The sequence below is a fragment of the Pelmatolapia mariae genome, linkage group LG7 (assembly GCF_036321145.2).
Source record: "Pelmatolapia mariae isolate MD_Pm_ZW linkage group LG7, Pm_UMD_F_2, whole genome shotgun sequence".
In the NCBI taxonomy this organism is placed as follows: Eukaryota; Metazoa; Chordata; class Actinopteri; order Cichliformes; family Cichlidae; genus Pelmatolapia; species Pelmatolapia mariae.
In genome coordinates, this window is record NC_086233.1 from 13226523 (window position 1) to 13233255 (window position 6733).

Sequence of the window (6733 nt, forward strand, 5' to 3'; positions counted from 1 at the left end):
TTCCTCCCACAGTCCAAAGACATGGAGTGGGGGGGAGGTGAGGTTAGGTTAATTGATAATTCTAAATCGTCCATAGGTGTGAATGTGAGTGTGAAAAGTAGAAAAACACTGCCACTGTTTGATTTTTTTTATTAAAAATCTAATTTAATCCATATTTGTTCTATTAAAATTACATACAACCCACATAAACTGTCAGCAAGACTCTGTTCAAGGTGCTTTATATTATAAAGCTAAGACCTTACAATATTAGAAAGAAACTCCATCAAGCACATGGAACCCCACAACCAAGCTACTGGCAATAGAATGAATGAAAAACTCCCTTTTAACAGAGAAAAAATCTCAGGCAGAAGCAGCCTCACAAAGGGGCGGCCATTCCCCACAACCAGTCAGGGGTGAGGGGAAAGAGAGAGAGAGCAGAAAGAAACAGGACAAAAGACACACTATGGAAGAAATAGCTTAGTTTAATAGTTTAATAAGTATTTATGATTAAATATAGTAGAGGTTTATAAATACATAGAAGCGAAAAGAAATGAATGAAAAAGAAACAGTATATCATGGGAGGCCTCCCAACAGCCTAAGCTCAATGCAGCATAACTGAGTGAGGGTTTTGAAAATTCTAGTAACCACAAGTAAACCTACAATGTGAGAATGAAGTCCTCTTTTAGGATAGTAAGATACTACAAGGTCTTTAAGATATAATGGGTCCTGATTATTCAAGATATAGTATATGAGGAGATGGATTGTAAATGCAGTTCTGAATGAAGCCAATAATGAGAAGCTAATAAGGGAAAAATGTAACTGGAAAAACTGTAGAAAGTATTTTCTATGTATTTGCACCTGTGTGTGTATGTGTTTGTGTAATTTCTCCTAGTTGTATTGCCTTTTAACTCTTTCTTAAATCTAAGTTTATAATGATCAACTGGTAATGCTGAAGTGTTTTAGTAAGCACTTTGTAAGCACATTCTTTTCCTCCTAAAAAGGTAAAAAGTGAGAATTAATGAATGTGTTAAGACTGAAAGTAAGGCATTGATATTGCACATACATAATCCCCGCTTTTGTAAACAGCCTACTATGAAGTCCTGGTGAGCTAGCCCATTAACTCCTGAGGTAGATTAACCTCATCCTGTCATGTCTGATCAGTTTCAGAGCATTAAAAGGCACATCTGACCACTGTGTCCACAGGCAGACAGTGGCAATGCTGACAATTGGGGGAAAAAGTCCCTTTGCAGCTTAATATCAAGAGCAGAGCTACAAGGGGAGGAGCAAATAGAAAAACAAACCCTGTGAGGTTAAAGGAGTGGACAAGGACACGCACATGTTGCATCAGCGCCTGCCGTTAGACACATAGTGCTCAGTTTAAATTGTATTTAGCTTGGAGGGGAACGCTGCTTATTCTGAGAATTTGTAAGCTTAAAAGCAGTATAATCATCCCACCAACTGTCAGCACACACCTTTGTTATACACTGTAGCAGTATACTGTAATAAATGTACAATTTTGAATGTACATCAGTGAAGCTTTTCCTCTACTAAATGCCTAAGAACCTGTATCATTTAGAATGAAAAGCTAAACATTATACAGCAAAGACTATGTGGACAAGCTAACAAATTATTTTTATGCACTGTGTGTACCTTAATAACTAACAAATGTACTGAAAGTGTTCTTTTATCTTTACACAACATCTGCTGTTGGATAATTCATATTGTACATTGTTTACACCTTCCATCAGCAAAGGAGAGTGAAACAGGTAGCAAGACTGTATAATCCATTGCATGTCTCTTTGTGTTCATGTACAATGTAAACAGAGGCATTTATGTACTCATAAAGACAAGGTTTTACAGCGTTATCTTAAAATAATAAAACAGTAATAATTGTTTACTTTTATTATGGCTGTTTTGTTTGGGGGTTTATGCATGGAAGTTGTTCATTGTTAGAAAAGAGTTACTTTATTACACATCTAACAGATGTCTAGAGTTCAGAGGTGGGTTTTTGTAGTGATGATAATAATGATGATGACAAACAGAAAAAAATAAAGCTGTTAAAGTGCTGTTAAAATAGTCTTCACCACAAGTAACTCTCTTTTTAATTTCTCTTTTGAAGTTATGAAAACTGTTGAGTATGTATACAGAGCCATGTGTAGGCTCATTTGTGGTAAAAATGAGTCAGCCAAAATTATTTCTTAATTTCAGCTTTCCCTTCATCAAAACTGTAAGAGCACTGTAAAGACCCTCTGCATGCACCTCCTTCACTATATCCATAAATCTTCTGTGTGCCATTCCTTCTTTCCTTCTGCCTGTCAAAATAAAGTAAAATATTTTTTACATTTTAGGCAGTAAAATAGATGAAGTACTTTAGCATTTTAAACTGAATCTTGTTTTATTTGTTGTGCAAGCAGCAGTGCATGGTGGGTGGTCCTTAGTGGGGCCATACAGAGTTTTAATACTCTCTGTAGATCTCCATCTGACAACTTTAGATATAGCCAGCAAAGGATTAAGGAGGATTACTATTTACTACATGCCTACCACTATGCCTGAAACATATACTATACATCTCTAAACATTACTGACCATAATCTGTATCATATGTTATTGGGAAAAAGTGTAATAACTTCCAGTTTTGCAGAATATATATTACTGTTTTCTTATTTCATAGCTAAACTTAGCACAGAAGTTAGGAAATTTATGCTTGATCAATGTATTAAGTGTTGTAACAGTGCTTCTTGGCAATAAATCATATACTGTTGGAAAGCCTGTTTACTTTCCCTTAAATGGTGCCACATTTGTAATGAAAATGCATTTGTGTGTTGAGCAGCAGAAGGGTGGTTTGTACCCATGAAAAAACTGCCAACTGTTCCCTGCCAATGCCAAACAACTTATTCTGTTATTCACTCTTGTTTTGAGCTGCTGACACCCAGATACAGCCAATCTAGCTGTGTACCCAGGCAATCCAGAACAGACTGCACACAACTAGTCTCACAGGACTGCTAGTTAGTAGGCCTGCTATTAGTGCCTTTCACAATCAAGAATGTTTGGACTGGTGTCAACAACTTGTGCACTGGAATCTGAAGGTTGTTTTCAGCGATGAGTCCAGGTTCTGCCTATAGCAGTTGGATCATAGGGTCGATGGATGGAGAAGAGGGTGAGAAGGCTATTCTGACTGCTGGACCATTAGGGTAAAAGGTTTTTGTTTAGACAGTGTGATGATGTGGAGCAGCGTCTCCTTTCTGGAAAAACAAGTCTCATTATCATCAAAGGCAATCATAAGCCAAACAGATATTAAGATAAGATTCTTCCACCAGTGTAATATTATGTAATGAATTAACTCCATAGTTTGGGACTGATCCATCAACAGTTTCTGACCAAGCTGACAATGATTTATATGGCTCATTCTTATACTACATAACACAAACAAAGGGAATCAGTGAAAGAGAGGTTCTGGTGTTGAGCCTTGTTAGCCACATGAATTGGATATCCTCACCTTTTTTTGTCTCTGAATATGTAATATGTAATTTTGTAATGCATTTTAATTACAAATGAACAAGCGAGTTGCGCTAATGTAAAAAGATACATGTACACCTCCATAATTTCTTTGTTCTTTTCTCTTCCAAAGCAGAGTGTCAGTAATAGACCTGCTATTCAGTGAACTGCTTGAAAGTTAGCTATAAAAAAAATCTCAAAAGTGTGTTCTTTCCCTTAAAGGGAAATCAAGCAGGTGCCTGGTTAGTCATGATGGCTAAACATACAGTGCTGTGGGTGTCTCTTGCTTCCAGCTGAGAGTACTTGTTCAGAGTGGTGATTTTCATCAGAACAGGGTAGAGAAAGAGCAGGTAATAGGCACTTGTTTTTGCTGCTGTGCAGGGCTCAAACACTCCATATGGCTATATCAGGCAGCAGTTTTGTGGTTTTTGAACCACAGAGGATCCTCGCATAGGCATGCATGATAAACAGCATTTACTACTGATACTGTAGAGTTAGACTGAAATAAAATAAAAAAAAATGACACATTGATAAAAGAATATAAATCATGTGTTTCCTAAACACTAGTTTGGCCCAGATGAAAAAAACACTTTTACACCAATGATAAAGGAAGAGAGGGTATTATTTCCTTTATCTTAACTGTTCACATCAGAGGGGGGCACAAAGAAGTACTTTTCTTTCTTATTCTCATTTAAAATATCTAGCTTTTAAAAAATAATTATCTGAATCTTACAACAAACAATTTATAGATTGATACATATATACAATCAAAACAGTGTACATCACTGTCACACCAGTGTTTGTTTTCATTCAAAGGCTTTATGATTTTTCCTATAATAGTGGGCCGGTCTCTAGTCAAAATGCCCGGGCCAATTTTTTTTGTCCCAGTCCAGCCCTGTATGCAGCTCATCTGCAGTCTGGAGTTACCTACATCTTCCTATTCGGGAGGCAGAATTTCCGAGTTCTGAGTACAATCGAAAGCACCACGACTGCAGTTTTCGTGTTGGATGTAAAAAGCGTACATGACGCTGTGACGTGGGCTAGAATCATGGTGGCAGTCAACGATGGTCCAGGCGTGGGATTTCTGTCGTGGAAATATGTACATTATTTTTTCCTTTCTGTTGGTAGGTGGCACAGTGCACTTGTGGCAAGTAAGCAAGCTAGAAGACTGGCAATCCTGCTGGGGAAGTTAGGGAAGCAACACATTAACAAGAGAATTCTGAGTAAAACCAAAGTTACTTTCCCTAGTAACTAGTTACTTTGAAAGTAACGAGTAACTTGAAGTAACTGAGTTACTTTTGATAGAAGTAACTAGTAATTTAACTAAGTTACTAATTTAAAGTAACTTACCCAACACTGATGACCAGTATGGATTTCATACAAAAGTCTGCTGTTAAAATATCTAATGCAGTTGTTGTCGCTGGGATAACACAGGTATCTGAAAAAGATGAACAGTTCATTGACTTTCTGAAACAGTATGGTAAAATTGGAAGAGTCCTTTTTGTTGATGATTCACTGTCCGACTTCTACCAAAACCTGATCGTTGAATATTCTAGCAGTTCAGCCTTAGAAGGTTTAGAACCTTGCTTACCTTACACGTACACAGCACAAGCTGACCCCAGCATTGTCTATGAAATTAAGACACTTAGCAGCGTGTACACTACCAAGGTTGGGAGTAATGTTACGAAGACCTACTTAGCTGAGCTCAAGGAACTAGCTAAGCTGAGTAGCAAAGACTATGGTGAGGTGCTGAAGGAGATGATGTGTCATATTGGGGGGGATGTGGAAGCCATGCCACCAACCACTGAAGATCCTTCCCCCACATATGTCGAGACCACTGTCGTATCTCTGCCTGCTCCTAAAGTGCAACAGTGTCACACCTCCCATTCAGATGTTACACCAAGTGATATTGGTGCCACTGATCATGCTCCCCTCACTAATGGAAGGAGAGCAGCGTCCCTTTTAGTAAGTGACTTGAACCCACCTGACATTCAGAAGGTCGTGGTAGAGCATATCGTACGAAGGCAAGATGTCCCACACATCCAGTCCCAGGTGAGACTCCATTCCTTCTCCGGTAAGGTTCCCAGACCTAACAATGAAACTGATTATGACACATGGCGCACACACATTGAACTGCTCCAAAATGATCCCAGCATGTCCCCTCTGCAAATATCCAGAAAGATCCATGAGAGCTTTCTCCCACCAGCAGCTGATATAGTTAAGAGCTTACGGCCTGAGTCACCGCCTGCGACCTACTTACAGCTTTTAGATTCAGCCTTTGGTACTGTAGAAGATGGGGAGGAATGTTTTGCTCAATTCCTGAACACCCTCCAAGATCCAGGTGAGAAATCATCCACTTACCTTCACCGGCCACAGCTAGCATTAAACAGAGCCACGAAGAGGGGGGGAGTCGCACGTGAAGAAGTGGACAAACATCTCCTTAAACAGTTCTGCAGGGGATGTTGGGACAACACCATACTCAGCGCCCTGCAACTGAACAAAAGAAGAGCAGCACACCCCAATTCTCAGACTTCTTGTTAGTGATTCACACTGAGGAAGATCAACTGCAAGCAAAAACTAGTCGTATGAGAAAACACATTGGCACCACAAAGCAAAGAACTCAGTTACAGTTCCAGGGTGCACAAGTTTTTTAACCAGAGGAGAAACATGAGAGTAGCATTATTGCTATTGAGGATCTGAGAAACCACGTGGCGAGGCTGCACAGTCAACTAACTACATTCATGTCACAGAAAAAAAAAACAAAGTTGGCTAACAGCAAGGGATCTGCAGGGAAGCCGCAGAGTAATATGTCAAAGCCACGTGATGTAGATGGACGTATGCAAAGACAGACTACAAAGAAACTGACCCAAGCCCTGGAATTGTTTCAACTGCGGTGAAGATGGGCACATCGTCCCATGCTGTGTTGACCCTGCTAACCCCAACCTAGTGGCAGAAAAAAAGAAGCAGTTGGAGGCAAAACAGTGCCAGTGGGAAGCGCAAGATGGTTCAGACTCACCTTTAAATAGCTAACAGTTCCTGTTGTGGGACAAACAGGAGCTGAGGAGAGTCAACAACGTCCTTCAGACATAAACAATGAAGACAAAATCACAGCTGAGGTTAACAAAGTAAGTACACCAGCAAAGAACGTCAAAGCACAAGCATGTTCTGGCTTAAAACATTCAGAGCAGAAACAATCTTTCCAACTCCCTAAACAGTTGATTTGTGCCAAGATTACAGCTCAAGTGACTGTGAGAGGTGA

General features: G+C 39.4%; 1 long non-coding RNA gene across 1 annotated transcript; it reads right to left on the reverse strand.

Annotated features, from left to right (window-relative positions):
- Positions 1 to 262: 262 nt before the first annotated feature.
- LOC134631967 (uncharacterized) lies at positions 263 to 5632 on the reverse strand. Its single transcript, XR_010094431.1, has 3 exons — positions 5459 to 5632; positions 4825 to 4912; positions 263 to 4654 (listed from the first exon to the last, which is right to left on the reverse strand). It is a non-coding gene; the product is annotated as an uncharacterized LOC134631967 (long non-coding RNA).
- Positions 5633 to 6733: the final 1101 nt, after the last annotated feature.